General features: G+C 36.2%; 1 protein-coding gene across 4 annotated transcripts in view; it reads left to right on the top strand.

Annotated features, from left to right (window-relative positions):
• The window catches only part of SYT4 (synaptotagmin 4), a 276953-nt gene that overhangs the window by 208030 nt on the left and 49992 nt on the right, over positions 1-18931 (top strand). The window contains exon 3 of one of the 4 annotated variants that reach the window (XM_079784843.1): positions 155-2504. The exons of 1 other annotated variant lie outside the window; for it this stretch is intronic. The gene's annotated coding sequence lies outside the window, so the exon portion shown is untranslated. Of the gene's footprint in view, positions 1-154; positions 11065-18931 lie in introns of all 4 variants that reach the window. 2 more of the 4 variants (XM_079784842.1, XM_079784844.1) reach the window with 2 other exon arrangements.

Below are 18931 nucleotides of genomic sequence, written 5' to 3'. Positions count from 1 at the left end.
TGTGTCTAGTTGTTGTTGTTGTTGTTGTTGTTGTTGTTTTTTACCTCAACCATATGTGTTTGAGATTCGTTCATGCTGTTTTAAGTAGTTGTTGTTTTTTTCATCACTCTATCATATTCTGTTTTATGAATATACTAAAACTTATTCATTCTAGTGTCCATGGACATTAGGGTTGGTTCTGATTTGAGGCCTTTATGAATTTTGCTGCTACCTACCTTCTTGGATATGTCTTCTAAGACACAAGATTCACCCTTGAATAACCTGGGTTTGAAGTCCGCTGATCTACTTATATGTGGATTATTTCAATAAATGTAATAAATGTATTTTCTCTTTTTTATGATGTTCTAAATAAAATTTTCTTTTCTCTAACTTAATTTATTGTAAGAATACAGTATATAATACATATAACATACACAATATGTGCTAAGTGACTGTTTATGTTATTGATAAAGCTTCTGATCAACAGTAGGCTATTAGGGAAGTTTTAGGGAGGGGAGTCAGAAGACAGAGTGTGGGTTGTATTAAGAAGAGGGTGATCTTTCTTGTTTTTTGTATTACTTGGGATTCATCCTTCTAGGTTCACAACTAAAACTCTGAAGTGTTTACTTGGACCTTTTCACTTGGTGGGAACTTGAATCTAATTTTTTATCTTCCCAGAACAAGAGTGCCGTATTCTCTATGTAGCTACTTGCTGTTGTTGTTTTTTTTTTTTTTAATTTCTTTATTGATTAAGGTGTTACATATGTGCTGCTGGGTTTCAATGTGTTCTGTTCTGTGTGCTTAGCTTAGGAGTCCAGGAACGCTCAGAGAGAACAGTGTGCACAGAATGCTGGGCTCTGTAGCTCTCTTTTCCCAGGGATCTTGGCCTCTCAAGTTCTGATTTCTTAATAGCCCTGAACTCCATTTTTGGGTGTGACTTCTGTGTTCTTCATTTTACCTGCAGGAAATTGGCAAATGTCCCAAGAAGCAGCAGCAGAGAACTCAGGGTTCACTTTAATGCATTTTCTGTCTCTCTTGGAGCCTAGTTTCTCCAGTCCTGACTCCTTTAGCTCTTCTCTGGTGCTTCTGAGCAGCTTTTGTGTGCATCATATTCAGCTTTTACAGTTGTTCTCAGTGGAAACGCTAGTCTTATACCAGCTATTCTGATAACAGCCAACAACAGAAGTCTCCTCTCATCTTTTATAAACGTAATACCAGTTAACAAGAATATTGGCCCTGTTACATTCCAACATATTGCAGAAATGTCTCCATAAAAGTGTCAAGAATAAGGGTGTATTGGGTATATTGTGCCTGTAAATGTTGTGAATTATTATTCAATTATTTAATTATTTCACAGTAATTCTTGTCCCAGGAGCTATACCAGAAAAATTATCTTTTTTTTTCTACTTTTAATCCCCACCTGGGAATATTTCTCCATTGATTTTTAAAGAGAGTGGAAAGGGAGGGGGAGAGACAGAGAGAGAGAAACATCAATGTGAGAGAGACACATTGATTGGCTACCTCCCACGTGCACCCCAACTATATCCTGCAACCGAGGTACATAACTGGAATCAAACCGGGGACCTTTTAGTTCACTCTATCCACTGAGCCAAACAAGCTAGAGCCAGAAAAATTATAATTTTTACAGTAATCCATGTTGTAATAGAAGCGACTAATATGTATTTTTTTCTACTGCCTATATATTAACCAATAATGGACGTTACTACTCTTTTCTTGCTTGCTAACAATGAAAGGAGCAAGATAAAAATATATTTGGACTCCTAGTAGTAACCAGGTGCTATTTTAGTTACAATTATTGAATTCTATAGAAATACAAAAACGGACCCAATCAATGGTCTCATCCATGTGAGCTCAAGTATTATGAATCACTATCAGAACAGAAACCTCTGAGACCTTTCTCAACAAAACCATGAAGGAAGGAACAGAATGGAGAGTTTATATGAATCTACTCAGCCCACCAAAATAGATCTCTTCTTACTGATGTACATTTCACTTTTAAAAATAAATGTCTCCTCTTGCTTAAATTGCACGTAACAATTTTCTTATTTTAGTTTTAGATAAAATTACAAAGAGAAAAACCATTTTATGAGGTCTGGAAGGGAAAATATAGTTTACTTGTAATTTAGGAGTCAGACAAGTAAAACTCACTGGCCAAATAGAACCTGTGTCTGTAAATAAAGTTTTATGGAGTACAGCGACATTCATTTGTTTACATACTGTGTATGCCTGCTTTCACAATATAGCTACAGGATTGAGTAGTTATGATAGAGACTGTGTACAGCCTGCAAAGCAAAAAATACTTCTTATCAGGCCCTTCACAAAGGACGTTTACTGACCCATAAAATAGATACTAATACTGGACCTTAATTCCCTAGTTTAAAGATAAGAAAATGACATCCCAGGGAAATTGCGGAGACGGAATTCCTAGGAATGAAAGGAATAGTGGAACACCAAAACACATTGCTCCAACACAGAAGAATCTGATCCTCATGAACACTTTTCTGGTAGGTCAATCATTATTTAAAATCATTATTTTTAATGGGGTTGTCATGATGATTAATAAAATATTACCTGTCAAAGGCATAGGACACTGTTCAATAGAGTAAATGCTCAATAACTTCTTATTATTGCCTGTTTCTCAAAATCTTCTCAGAGGAAACAAAAGAAACATTTTAGGTAAAGAGGTAATAAAGCATTTTAATCAATGAACTTTGACTTAGAGACAATCTCATCTATCATGCTATCTACAGATATCAAAAACCTTTGATTTCTAAGCCCCATTTTAGATTCTTAATGACCAATGGATAAGCATTAACATCCCTTCACTCTTCAGATCTAGCAGGAAATGAGTTCTGTTGCAAAAGAATTTATCTTAAAACATGTAATTAGGTTTAAATATGATCTAATTATAACAACTTAGTAATTTCAATTTCATAAAATTTTACATCTGTAAGAAAACTGAGTAAACATTCCAAAATTTCCTCCATGCATTCTGAAAATGTAAAAGCTGAGAGCCAAAGATAATGAGTAAGTTTTTTCCCATAGATAATTAAGGAGCTGGGGTCATAACCAGGTATACGACACATGTCACATGATTCTTAGGCCATTACTTTTCTGTCTCTGACTCTCCTATTAGTAATGCAGCAAATTTTTCAATATTTATTTTTCTCTTTGTTTTTGATAAAGTCATTTTTTTGTTGTTTTAACCAATTACCCCTGAGATTCATGAGGATAGTGTTTAGAAGCATACAATTATGTTTTGATTGCTGTTTGTTTGTTTGAATCCAATAATGCTTTTAAGTCTTTCAAAATTCAACATTTCCATTTCAATTGGCTTAGCTGTTAATTGACAACAATTATTCATTTGTATTCAGAGAAGCTAAAATAAGAGATGTGATTGAATTCTTCACTGCAATGACATGGCATTCATTTGATCATTCCTAAGATTTTTTTTTTCTCTTTTACATTTGATTCCTATAAGGGTGCTGTGAGGATTAATGATAAAATGTAGTACAGGATAGTGAAGACTGAGGAGCAAATTACCATGAAAATATAAAATATTACTAGTTTAAAGCTCAGATGCTTGATAACTGAGTTAGTTTACACAAGTTTCTCAGCAAAATGAGGAATCTAATTTATTCTTCTTGTGGGCCACTGGTTAACCTCACTATTCTCCATGGTCACAGGGCACTGGCCTTCTAGAATGGAACTTTCCATCTTGGAGACACATCCTTTTGTATCTAAGGGACCATAAGTAGGAGCTGTTTGTCAGGTTATGCATACCTACAAAGGAGCAGGTAAAACATACTGCAATTTAGATTGAGCAGAGTACAGTTTTACATTCTCCCCCTATGACTCTATCCCACTATTTAGTCAAGAGCACATGACATAAAGATCCAGCATGGGTTCTGGAGTCAGATAGCCTGCGTTCTAAGTCCAGCTACTACTTGCTTGATTAGTGGCAGTGGAGAAATCATTAATAGAGGGGCAATTTACCTCATGTATAAATCAGTAACTACCCAGGAGAGTTAATCATCAGAATTGAATAGAAAATATATGTAAAGCACTTAGCCAGTCCCTGACACATAATAATCACTCAGAAAATGTTAGTTATAATGATGATGGTTATTGCCATTGTTACTGTTATTAATAAGTCCACCTTTGCCATTTCTTCTATTATGGAATCATACAGTGTAGAGAGACCTTTAGATTCAAGCACACATTGATAAGCACCTATGTACCATAGAGATGGACATTTGGTTGGACCATAAACACAAAAATAATGAAACGTCCCACCAAGACAAGTCAACTTCATGCAAAAGAGCCTTCTGTAGAATTTGAGACAGACATTTAGTCTCAACGTGAAAACCTCTAGTGATGGGAAAATTACAACTTCCTGACCCAGCGTAATTCATGATTGGGCAGAATTTATTTTAAATTGTTAAACCCAGTTCATTTGAGTGGTTACAGCAACAATAGCTATATCAGCAAAACAAACAAAACAAAAACAAAAAAAAAAAAACAACAAACAAATAAATAGCAATCTGCTAGGCCTGAAGTTTATAATGATTTCATTTATTATCACTGCATAACAAACCCCCCTAAACATAGTGATTGAGAAGAATATTTTCTTGCTCATTAATTCTTGGTTCGGGAATTAGGGAAAAACAACAGAAATGGCTTTTCTTTTCACAATTTCTCGAAACTCAACTAGGAAGACTTAATGGCTGGAGGCAAGTTAATGACTGCAGGCTTGAGTCATCTGAAAGTTCATTCATGGTAGTTGGTATCTATTGTTGGATAGGACCTGAGCTGAGCCTATTGGTTGGAACACCTACATTTGGCCTCACCTTGTGGTTATTTGAGTTTCATCACAGCTTGGTAGTTGAATTCTAAAGGAACACACTAAGAAAATCTGATGGAAGCTGTATCACCTTTTATAACCTCACCTTAAAAATCACATAAAATCATTTCTGCTGTAATCAAAGTCCACCAAGAATGAAGGGCAGGGAACATAGACCCCCGCCTCTTGATGGAAGAATGCCAAAGTTACATTTTAGTAAAAACTGGTGGATGAGCGAGATTGTTGTAATCATTTTTGGAAAATGAAATATGTCATAGTGATAAGGAGATTCCATTGACATTATTAGAATGTGAACAGATTTTGGAGTTCATCTAATCCAGTCTGCTATTGTAGACACAGACTAGAGAGATAAACTATTGACATTTACTTGATCAGACAGTCTTTTGGTCCTGTGCATCCTTGGAAATTCTTCTTAAATCTTTTCCCCACTCTCCTTGTCTTAGTCTATTGAGGCTGCCATAATAAAATACCACAGACTGAGTAGCTTAAACAACAGAGATTTATTTCTTATAGTTCTAGAGGTAAGGAAGGCTAAGATCAAAGGCCAATAAGTTAGATTTCATTCTGAGGCCTCTTCTCTTGACTTGTAGGCAGCCGCCATCTCACTGTACACCATGACCCCTTCTTTGTGTGTTCTTGGAGAAAGTGAGCTCTTTGTTGTCTCTTCTTATAAGGACACAATTTCTATTTCATCAGGGCCCCACTTTTAGGACCTTGTTTAACTTTAATCACTTCCTTAGAGGCCCCAGGCCCAAATACAGTCACAGTGGGAATTAGTACTTCAACATACTTTGGAGGGACTCAAAGATTCAGTCCATACATCCCTGAAACACTTGTTAGCTAAGACCAATAATATTTGTAATGCAGACTTTTATGTTCAAACTTATCCTTGTGTCACTGCCAGAAATAACTTCATTAATCCTAATTATTTCCTCCTGGCCTGGTCCTTTCCCAAAATTTGTTTTTCCCTGACTTCTGCTGATGTCATTACTTTGGATATAGACAGGCCACCAACACTTCTGCTTTTATTATGTATTCACTAGATTTAAGTATATCATTATCTACTTGTCACCTTTTCCTAATAAATACCAAGGATTTGAATATTTTTAAGCAGAGAAGCTGAGCCATTTTTAACTATCAGAGCCTATATCATATTTATGATTCACATAAAACACAACATTGTGGATGAATAAGGAATTAAAAAAAAACTAAAACAATGAAAATGTCTGAAATGTAAAAATATAGGGGCTGCAAGAGATTTTTCCTTTTATAAGCTTCACATTACGATATTGTGTAATTCTTTTGTAAATATTGGAAACAGACTCTAGGAGATGAAAATATAATGATCAATTTTAAGATAGTTGAATGTGCCAGCTTGCTTGCTATTTAAATTGAAGTTATTCTATACTCTCATTTTAAAGTTTATTGCTAGTTAAAGTTCATTTTCTTTATGTTAAGCGAAGAACTTAACATTCTGGTCTCACTGCCTAGTATATTAATAAACACTAATGACCAGCAAGTCTTAGAAACGCAAAAGGCATAAAATAATTAAATTCATGATGACCTTCTTCTGTGATTTGAATTTGTACTCAGCTTTGCTCTTTACCAAGGTTGCTCTCAAGTTTACAGGGGGATCTTGGTGAGGAATTTTGACCTTTAAGAAAACCACTGTGTCTCTCAACATAGAAAAAAATCTTCATGCAAAACACTAATTTGAGAGAGAAGATTTTGAAACCCTGTCTTGGCTTGGTCAGGGATCTCTTTTATTTAGCATCAGTGTTTTCTTTGGTTGCTACTTATGGGGTGGGGAGACATATCACCAATTTCAGTGATTATATAATATGAGGCTTTCTGAATTATTACTAACTTATTAAGCACCAGAGGATTCAGACCAGCAAAGGAAATGGGCACTTTAGAGTAAGACAGGAATGTTAAATCTCTAAGTGGAAACATAATTTGTAAATTAGGTATAGTCCCCCCCCCCACCTTCTATATAAAAAGTTCTGCTTTTATCTTACCAAGACCAAATTCAGTTTCATTGGAGTTATTTGACTGTGCAAGGTCCAGTGTCGAAGGCAATGAGGCATAATGAGGTGCATAAGAAAACAGTATGTGACCTGAAGGAACTTGCCACCTAGAACAAGGTTTAGTTAGGTCTAAATATAGAAAACAGGACATGGTAGATTCTGTAAAGACATAACAGCCATATTTCCCATGTAGGGAACTTAACAAAAATGTGGTGCCTGAGCTGAAAGAATGGTGAGCTTTCAACATGAAGAAATGCCAAAGGGAGCCTACCAGGTAGATGGAAACACTCAAACATATAGCCCAGGCTAGGCCAGTGTCTGTATTTCCAAGGACTTTGCTGATTACTTCTCCCAAGAACAAAGGTACTCACCAAAGGGCAGGCTAATGAATATGTAATTTCCAGTGTCTTAGATTTTTCATACATTTTATCTATGCCTGGTTCTCTCAGATAAAATATACTAACTAAAACAATTCACATATTGATTTACATATAGCAAATGCTCTTTAAATATCAATTCCCTATTTTTTCTCCTTTCACTGAAAGTAACATGCCCATAAAAACTTAAATAAAGTCTCATATCCACTTGCCACCTTCTTTGCACAAGACTGTGTGAGGCTGGGAAAAGGCACTTTTCAAATCCTTGGCTACCTATAGACATATGATCTTGTTAGACAACCCATATTTTTTGCTATATCTGTTGCCAAGAAAAGGTTTTAATGAAATTACTCTTACAGTAAATTACATAAATAAAAAATACTCATATGTACAGATGAGAGCAATATTGGCAAAATTATACTGTCCCCACAGTGGAAAATGTTTAAAAACGTACATAAAATTGAGGTGAGAGCTGACAAGTGAGGATTTTACAACTGAAAATTCCTTAAGTTCTCACCTATTAAAAATAGAAAACAACTTTTTGGTTTTTGTTTTTAAAGTTTAAATATATAGTATCAAAAAGTTTAAGAAAAAAAAGAAAAATTTTAAAGCAAAATATGAGCATAGTCCTTGCATATGCAAACAAAAACTAAGCAGGATTGCAATATTAATAAGAGGCAATGTAGAATTCAAGGTAAAATGAGCTAAATAGAACAAAGAAGGTCATGTGTTATTGGTAAAATGTGAAATCTGCAATAATGATATGACTGTCACAAATCTTTGCATGTTGAATAGCATAGCATTCAAATGTATTAAGTGAAAACTCTTGTAAAACAAAGAAAGCTGAGAGGATATAAGTAGGGGAGGTTTAGCACATCTCTTTTGATCCCAATCATTCAAACAGAACCAATGTAAATACAGATAAAGAATACCACCCTGGCTGGTGAGGCTCAATTTGTTTAGCATCATCCCACATACCCAGAGGTCACAAGTTCAATTCCTGGTCAGGGCACATGCCCAGGTTGTGGGCTTGATCCCCTGTAGAGGGTGTGCAGGAAGCAGTCAATCAATGTTTCTGTCTCATCATTGATGCTTCCATTGTCCCCCCTCCTTTCCTATCTCTTAAACATTAATAAAAACATATTTTAAAAAAAGGAATATAAATATATAAAAGGCTAAGTGACCAAACATACATCTGTCTGATTGTCTGACTGTCTGACCGACTGACCGGCTAGTATATATGATGCACACTGACAATTTAAAAATAAACATTGTCTCGCACATGCACGATACATATTTAGCTCTTGCTGGCACCAATCTAGAAAGAGTAGTAATATTCCTACCTGAACCCGTTTTCAGACATGGTCAGTTATATGTTGCTTTCTCTCGAGTTCAAAGAGTGTGTGACGTTAAAGTTAAAGTTGTAAATACTTCATCACAAAGGAAATTAGTCAAGCACTCAGTGTTTTTACTCATAATGTGGCATACAGGGAGATATTAGAATAAGTTTAATCAATTTATCAGTCATTGTTTTTATCAATGTTTTTTATATCATGTTTTTATTGTTTTTATAACGTATTTGTTGTTGTTATTGTTTATTTATTAATCAATTTATATATTATTTTCACATACATTACACCAATTTTCTTTCATCTCTGACACTTCTATTATAGGTAAAGGGTGAATAGTGACATTAAAATATTTATTCTAGGCCTGGCTGGTTTGGCTCAGTGGATAGAGCATGGGCCAATGAACTGAAGGAGTCCAGGTTCAATTATGGTCAAGGGCACATGCCTGGGTTGTGGGTTCAGTCCCTGGTGGGGGGTGTGCAGAAGGCAGCCAATCAGTGATTCTCTCTCATCATTGATGTTTCTATCTCTCTCTCTCCCTTCTTCTCTGAAATCAATAAAAATATATTTTAAAAAATATTTCTTCTAATTAATTTCCTTTCAATGTGTATGAATTTGTGCACCAGGCCACTAGTACCTAAATAATATACTGAATGAGCTTATTTAATAGTATATAGTACAAATTAACTTTAATATCCTACTCATAAAATGTATTCTCTTCCACATGCCCACAGAACACTTAAAAACAAACAACTGCCTATGCATTAGGCACAAATAATTCACATAAAAAGAAAGATAATACAATACCTGCCATATTCTTTGATCATAAAGCACAAATCAGAAATTGGTCAAAATTGAAAAAAAAAAACAACACCTGCTTAAAAGATGTCACTCTCCTAAATTTGACCCCTTGGGCCTCATACAAAATCAAAACTATAAGTAATGAATAATTGGGATATAATTAAGAAAGGGCAAATAACCACATAAAACAAAATACATATGCTTGTAAGAAACTAGTGATATAAATTCATCCTAAAACTGAAAATGCTGCTAAGAATATTATCTTTAATGCTTGTTACAACTCCAGTATGGAATAAGCCAATTTGCATTTACTTTAAAGCAATGGCATTTCTGCATGTAATAACTTTAAAAACCTTCTAGTGAAACACCTAGTTTCTTGACTGTCAAAACAAGGCATTGCATTCTAGCTCTTATGCATAACTCCATACCACATCCCAGGTGGCTCACTGTGTGTGTGTGTGTGTGTGTGTGTGTGTGTGTGTGTGTGTTATATTTTTATTGATTTCAGAGAGGAAGGGAGAAGGAGAGATAGAAACATCAATGATGAGTGAGAATCATTGAATAGCTGCCTCCTGCATGCCCCCTACTAGGGTCAAGCCCACAACCCAGATATGTACTCTGACCGGGAATTGAACCATGACCTGGTTCATAGGCTGATGCTCAACCACTGAGCAACACCATTCAGACTGGCTCACTGTTTTTGTTCTCAGAAGAAACAAGAAGAGACTAGAAACAGGGTTCTCCTTCTAGCCTCCATTCTCCCTTCATTACATCAAAATCAAGGTTCCCAGAAATGAGTAGTTTCTTAAACCCTCAAAACCAAGCTAGTCATTCAGTGTCAAAACTAATTAGATGAGTAATTTTAAAAAATGGGTTTTAGCACTTAGGGTATAAAAAAACAAGAATAAAATACATATTATTATAATCAAATAAGCTAGTCAAGGATTGAGAAAACTCAATAAATATTTCAGTAAATCTCAAAAATGTATCAAAAACTGACTTGTGAGTTTATATTTATTGATTATCTATATATAGAAAAGCCTAAGCAACTGAACGACCAAACAACCGGTCTACAGGTCGCTATGACATGCACTGACCACCAGGGGACAGATGCTCAATGCACAAGATTGGGCTCCCTCCTGTCTGGATCAGGCCTGCAGAGATTGGGCTCCCTCCTGTCTGGATTGGGCCTAAGGGGATTGGGCCAAAACCTGCTATCTGACATTCCCCAAGGGGTCCCAGATTGTGAAAGGGCACAGGCCAGGCTGAAGGGCCCCACTGGTGCACAAATCCATGCACTGGACCTCTAGTATACAATAATAGACATGACTTAAAACATAGAAATTTATGTGATACTTGTTCTTATTCATAGAAAAATAAGAAAAAATACTTGTTTTGATTATTTTCATAAGTATCTGAGTTGCTTGACAGCAGAGAATCTTTTTGTCTTCTTCTTTATTTCTCTAGTGCCTGGGGAAGTATCTGGCATATTATAGGAAGTAAATACATGATTGATGAATATGTAATATGAATACAAGATTTAAATCTTTAACTCTTGGGGACAAATTTTGAACAATGACTAGTGAAGCATAAGAGAGGAGTCCCTTGTGTACACAGGTGAATCAGCAATTTCAAAATGGAATGCGGTGAGTTAGATTCCCTCCAGAACTTGGGCAGATAGAGATGAATATTCTTTTTTATCTGACAATGCTTCAGTGACTATAAAAAGACATGAAAAGGGTGTTCAGTCTCAGTGACAAGGGTCAATGTTTTGACTTAGAAGTTTCTCATAAAAGGGTGCCATTCACATTAAACTCACTACTTCTTCTCAGAATAGCTTTGGGATTTATATTTAGCATCGCTTTATGAATATTTGGATATAGCCAGCTGAGTATAGTGGGGTGACCATTTTGTGGTCTGTCCAATATATGGTACACATACACGTAGGTTTGGCAATGTTGGCCTCTGATTTGTCCCATTCCTTCTTTGTCCCATCTTTGTCATATAGATGTTTGTGCTCTCTTGATTGGAGAGGGAGAGATAAGACTCAACTTTGAATTATGAGTAAATATTGAAATATGAATAAGCCACCAGAAAGGGTCATGTGATCAGACATGCTCTGTTAAGGTTGGGAGCCAAGCTGAAGGTCCCTGCAGTGGCAGGAGGCAGGATAGTAAATGCAGAGGTTGCACAATTCTCTAAACAGGCCTCCATCAAGGTCCTCAGAGGTGGAGTGAGTCCCATCCAAGTCAGATCTGGGAAACCATGTCCCAGTTATAATCCATTCAGAGCTCAGGGAGCCAGCCTGTACCTGCTATTTTGATAAGCACAACTTTAGCAGTATGGCTCACCTCCTGCTCTCTCTCTCTCTCTCTCTCTCTCTCTCTCTCTCTCTCTCTCTTTCTCTCTATTCACTAAATAACTTGCAATGAAGTATACCAACTTCATGTCAATTATCCTTTGCATTACAATTTAAGCACTACATTATAGCCAATCTACCATAACAGTACTTACCTTTTTTTTTTTTGAATCCTCACCTGAGGATATTTTTCCTATTGATTTTCAGAGAGAGTAGAAGAGGGAAAGATAGAGAGAAACATTGATGTGAGAGAAATACATCGATTGGTTGCACAAGCCTCGACCAGGGAGGAGCCTACAACCGCGGTATGTGCCCTTGACCAGAATCAAACCTGAGATCCTTTGGTCTGCAGACTGACACTCTATCCATTGAGCAAACCGGCTAAGGCAATAGGACTTACCTTTAACACGTGTTAAAGGTAAGTCCTATTAAGACATGTACAGTTCCAGAAGAATCAATATTGTCCTCTATCAATTGCATCATTTCTATTGTTTGTGGGCACGTGAGGTCATTCTCTTCAATGTGCAGGGACAAGAAATCACATTCGCTGTGACTTAGCAGCTATTTCAATCAAGCACTTAAGAACTCTTCCAGGAAGAGAAAGTCAGTCACATTGACCGATACTCATTTGTCCTTTTAAGATGCAGTCCATAAGAGTTTGAATCATTAGCCATCCTGGCTGGTTCTGAGCCAGGTGGAATGACCTCAAGCTTCAGCATAACCATTTAGATTTCTGAGGATAAATGGGCATGTGTGATTCCCTATAATCACAGATCTCAAACCAAGGATTATAATCAAGGACAATATGATGACCACCAGACCAGGTCTCTTACTTCTGCTAGAATATATAATCCAATGGGAGTCATTCAGGAAACCTTACATGGAACAAACAGAAATTGAGTTGACTATTTTGAATGTCAACTTCCTTCCTTCATTCTCCTTTCTTTTTTTTTTATTAAAATACATTTCATTTTCAAAATTGAGCTATCAGCTGTTAAAGTGTATATAGATTTATTTTATTTATTTAATTTTCAATTACAGTTTATTTTCATTATTTTTTAATTTCTTTTCTTTATTGGTTAACTTTATTTTTTTCTTTATTGATTAAGGTATTACATATGTGTCCTTATCCCCCCCATTGCCTCCCACCCCCCCACTCATGCCCTCACCCCCCTGGTGTCTATGTCCATTGGTTAGGCTTATATGCATGCATACAAGTCCTTTGGATGATCTCTCCCCCTTACTCCCACTCTTCCCTACCTTCCTTCTAAGGTTTGATGGCATTGATCATACCTTCATTCTCTTTTCATTCTTTCTCCTCTCCTTCCCTCACTTCCTTCCTCCTTTCTCATAAAGATGCAGACACTGACATTGAAAACAACCCATTCTGAACTTTTTATTTTGTAGGAGTTTAAGAAATATAAGTTTATCGCCTAGCCAACATGGCTCAATGGTTGAGCGTCAACCTATGAACCAGGAGGTCAAGGTTCAATTCCCAGTCAGGGCACATACCTGGGTTGCAGGTTTGATCTCCAGTGTGGGGCATGCAGGAGGCAGCCAATCAGTGATTCTCTCTCATCATTGATGTTTCTATCTCTCTCTCCCTCTCCCTTCCTCTCTGAAATCAATAAAAATATATTTAAAAAATTAATATAAATTTATCACTTTAGTGCACTGAAATTCTCATTTTTCATTGCCAGATTAGCCCTTCAGATCAGTTTAAGGTTTATTTGAAACGTTTATCTCACTGCAACCCAGTGTCATCCTTTTTTTGTATGCAGAACTCACAGAATCTGAGATCTATATTTGGCAATCTATTCTCTGCTATAAGGGTCATAAATTTTATGTCTTCTCCATACTAATATTTTTCACACTTATTCTTTGAATATGTATCAGCGTGTTTCTATGTTATATGTATGTGTCACACAATGCTACTGCAACAATGGTTCTGTACAGCTGGCTGGGTTCACACATCACTGACATGCACACAGGGAAAAAATGAAATAGGAATGGCCAAGGCAAGATTTTACACTTCTTTAGGGGATACAATGGACAATTAGAAAGCTAAGGAGACCATAAAGGAAAGATTGATAGACTTAATTTTAAGAAAAATTAAAAGTACATTAAAAAATAATAATTAAAAGTCAAACTATGAACTGAGAAAAACATACAACATAAAAGACAAGCAATCATCAAAATCCCTTAGAAAGAAATACTACAGATGTTTCAGAAATAGATATAGGCACTATTCTGATGCTACACAATACACTGCTGAAAGAAAAGATAAAGATCCATGTCTTCATTGCACTTATAGTCTACTAGAGGGTAGTAGACAAAATGCACTTTAAAAATAAGTAAATTCTATGTTCCTCTCTTCTGACTGTGGTCTGGGCATTTAAACTACACTATATGCTCAGAAAATACTCTAATTGTGTTTATATCACACACACACCAAAACACCATGACGTGGTAACTGACAAGGCAGCAGTGGAAAGTGCTAGCAAGGCAGCATCAGGCATTTCAGGGGCAGCCAGTCAGTGTCATCACCAACCTGGGGTCAGTCAGGCAGGAATGCACAACACAATTGCATTGTTTAAAACAAGGCAGTTAACTTTTCAGAACAGGAAACATTTGTCAGGAGAGGAGTGAAAAGATGGGTAAGTGTTATTTTGTTGGGGAGAAAGATAGTAAATTTCTACCTGGTTTCTTTTTTAAGACCCTAAACTATAGCAAATGATATGGGAAAAATACTAATCATACCTATATTGTGTCATTTTTTAACTCCTTGAAAAAATTGTAAAATACAAATGGTACACATAGTCAGTTTAGTTACTAAAATCCTAAGGTTGGTGGATACATGCGTGAAAAAGATAGTGGTGTTTTGTTTTTTGTTTGTTTGTTTGTGTGTTTTTTTGTTTGTTTTGTTATTTTGCTTCAACCTGTCCAGTTCAGAAGCTAAAACACACAGAACCTCGACCAAAGCTCTTTTGACCCACAGATGTTTGGTCATGCCATGCAGCGTATTATAAATCCAGCACATCTGGAGGGTTATGAGAGCAGGCTGGCTGACGTTAGTTCATTGGAGGTATCTCAAGCGAAAGGAGATATGGGCAAGATCTGCCTCAGCCCAAGATTTAAAAAAAAAAATTGCAAGAGAGAGTATCCAACTCTATGATATTCCTAAGGTGGCAATATAAATCTTTTCCTAGAAACGATTGATCTGTATTTCAAAGGAAATTTCCTCTTAAAATCCGAGCAAAGTGCTTGAGGCTTTTCATAAGTACAGCATATGGAATATTAATACTCTTCCATCAACGCAGCATTTTACTCCAGTCAGATGCAGAAAAATCTCATTTTAGAGGAATCAGCCAACTTTTTAAAGACAAGTAGATGATTTTTTTGACATATTTAGGTGTATTCAAAGCTCTCTCATCACTGCTAGGTGATATACTTAAATACTGGCATCTCTTTCTTAGGAACATCAGATTCAGTTCAAAAAGCCCTCTGGCAAAGCTCAGGTTCAGAAATGCTCCAATTTTATTAACATTTATAACTATAATACTATTCAATTGGGGAAAGAAATATTATGATTCTACTTTCTGTCTGGTTAGCAGACAGTTTTAAAAATCTTTATTGTTGAAAGTATTACAGATGTTCCCTTTTCTCCCCATTGACCCCTTCTAGCTCCCCCCCTAGGCCTTCACCCTCCCTATTGTCTGTGTCCATGGTTTATGCATATATACATACAAGTTCTTTAGTTTATTTCTTCCCACCCACCCACCCACCACCATCTTCCCTCTGAGATTCCACAGTCTGTTCTGTGCTTCTATGTTTCTGGATCTATTTTGGTCATTAGATTCCACATATGAGTGAGGTCATGTGATACTTGTCTTTCTCTGATGGGCTTATTTCTCTTAGCATAATACTCTCCAGGTCCCTCCATGCTGTAGCAGACATTTTTGAGGTAAAGAATCTAGGCTTCTCGAGGTATCCCTATTTCCTACCAAAGGGCACATTAAGACTTTTAGAGAAATATTTTTCAAACTGAAGGTTTGAATGACCCACTAGATGGAGGCTGAGTGTCCCATAAAGTCACCTATGATCCATTAAAGAACCATGAAACAAATTTTATGAATTATTTTGCTTTTTATTGAAAGCCAATGGAATATGTTGGAATGGAATAGAATAGAACAGATCAGAATTGCTTACATATAGATGTGTGTTTTGGAGGCGATGACACATGATATATGTGTCTGTGCTGGGGGAGATGACATATACATTTCTAATTGTACATTCAGGTGAAAATGCTTATTAGAAGGTAATTGGCACAGGGAGAACAAGTTTACTTCTGGATATTCTAAGACAATGCTATTTTAAATGACAAGATTAAAATGCTAAGTAGGGCCAAGTTCGCACATTTAACCACAAAGCATGGACAGAGTTGCCGCATTCCAGATCCTCTTAAGGTACTAAAGCTCCAAATATGTGAAAGTCCAACACTCTCTCCTCAGGGGTTAATCATAAAACCATGTTGACAATTTCCTATATAAGTTGCATCTTTTTGGTCAAAATTTGTTTGTAAATTATTAATCCTTACCTAATGCATAAACAGATATTTAATTATATAAATAGCTATTATATATTTTTAATTTCATTTTTTATTAAATTTATCTGGGTGACATTGGTTAATATGATCATATAGGTTTGGGTTTCTATGTTACATGAGCTGTAGGCTGCACTGTGTGCTCACCACCCGAAGTCAAATCTTCTCCCATCACCATATATTAGGCCCTCTTCACCCCGCCAACCCCTTCTCTCTGGTAACCACTACAGTGATGTTTGTGTTCAAAAGTTTCAGTTTTATATCCCACATATGAGTGAAGTCATATAGTTCTTAGCTTTTTCTGACTGACTTATGATGGATCAAACACCTAAATGTATTTTTTTGTAAATGAGTAAACCAGTGCTCAGCAGTTAGGTGAATGGACTAAATTCATACAGCCAATAAGGGGCAGATTCAGGACTTGAACCTGGGTATCCTCGGTCTAATTAGGGGCTCTTAGTTCTGCATTGCCTGTTCTATAAGGTAGTCCAGAATATGGCCATCTCATATTATCATTTTAGCTCTGACTTAACTTCTTCATAAGGCATTCTTGCCTTCATTCTCTTGTAAATGTCTTCTTGGCTTGACCTCTATCTCTGCCTGTCAAGATTTTATTCATTCATAAAAGTTTTACCTCAGATATCAACTATTTAATACTTTAAAAACCTAAAAGTATTTTTCTAAAATACTTTTAGAAAATATTGATAGCCTGCTTACAACCCCTGCCAATTAAGTCAATATCTATGGAGGTGGAGAACAGATAGGGGTATTTCTTAAATATCCCATGTGCTTCCAATGTGCTGCCAAAGTTGAGAACCACACCTTAAAACCTTTCTCATCTTATCATCATTTTTATCTCTGTCAACATTTTTCCCTACTAGATTTTTTTATACTAGGACTGCATTTTGCTCATTGAGTTCTCCCTGTCCCATTCCTACCAAACATTATACCTTACATATTTTAGACATTCAGTAATAACTTTATTTTAATTTAATTTACTTTAAAATTAATTTTAATTAGAGTTGACATACAGTATAATATTAGTTTCAGGGGTACACCATGGTAATTCACATTTATATACCTTATAAAGTGTTCACCATAATAAGTCTAGTAAAGTAATAATTTTCTTAATTGAGATGATTTGGATTCTCCAGAATGAGTATGGAGAGGAAAGGAAGTGGATCTGAACTCATCCTCTATGAGAAAATCCCATCCCCCACCCCCCCTCGCCGCTCTGAAAAGGCAATTTGAATCTTTGGCCTGAAGTCCATTAAGCAAAATGTAATTCAATGATAAGTCTATCTTTTAAGACTACTTCATGATGTTTTCTGACTCATTCTTTCAGTTGAGAGATTTTAAACTTAATGCACACGTATTTAAATGTACCATTTAAAGTAATTACCAAAATACTATAATATCTCTCCTATATTAAAGACAGTATTATAATGGACTGAAACTATATAACTGTCATACTTTTATATTTTCAAGAAAGCCAGATGAGAACATTTTAGTCTGATTTGCTTTATATATTTTTATTGTAATGGCTTTCTCTTGTTGGTACTGCAAAAATGTCCTCATACTGATATAGTTGTTATTAATACCACCCTGATCAGCAACATCCTCTTCATCATTATCATCACTTCCTAGCTAATGATGTACGATGTCATTATTGCTCACTTTGGCTATTGCAGCAGCTTTCTACCTGATCACCTGCTCTTAGTGCATCCTCTCATCTTTCCTCTACTTTGCTTCCACTGATAATTCTCTCTGATACAGATTTACTGACCTTAGCACCCAGCTACAACACCTTCAACGGCTCCACTGACATGTTAGCACCTGACATTCAAATCCCTATCAAATATGAATTCTATGCAAAATTTGAGATATTTTCTACCATAATGTATGCCCTTACACCTTACAGTCTATGGAGATTCAGTCATTTTCCCTGGATATAACTGAAATATGTTCTGCTACACCCAATATCTACCTAAGAAAATCACATTAACTCTATCCATCAGAAAACTTTTCATGGTGTATGTTGATCATATTTCTTTAGCATTTCTCTGGTTTTTCTAATTCAGGGTCATGAATGGAGAAAGAATGTCTCAGTTATGTATGGCAGTGGTTTTCAAACTTAAGTGTGCATTAGACTTACCCTGATAATTTGTTAAAATGCACATTACTGGCCCACACCACAAGAGTGTCTTATTCAATGGGTCTGTAGTAGGGCCTGGAGGAGACACAGGTGATGCTGATGTTGCTGGTCCAGGGACCACACTTTGAGAACCACTGGTGTATGGGACTAAGGGTCTTAGTTAGGGGAAGATGGTAAGATTATGAGGAAACCATGCCATTTCTGAGATGCCATGTTACCTTTTGTATATGACAATCATCATATAGTCTATGGACATGCCGAACCTTGGTGTTCATTTGTCCATCCCTGTCTCTTTCCCTTCCAAGGGTGGAATAGGTTTCTTCCACTGTGGCCACTTTCTTCATCCACTACCTTCCCTCTGGTGGCCGTGGTTGAGAATCATCTAAAAGGCTACCA

Source organism: Cnephaeus nilssonii (genome assembly GCF_951640355.1).
Source record: "Cnephaeus nilssonii genome assembly, chromosome: 11".
In the NCBI taxonomy this organism is placed as follows: Eukaryota; Metazoa; Chordata; class Mammalia; order Chiroptera; family Vespertilionidae; genus Cnephaeus; species Cnephaeus nilssonii.
The sequence above is the reverse complement of the archived record's forward strand: the minus strand, read 5'-3'. Positions and strand labels throughout refer to the sequence as shown.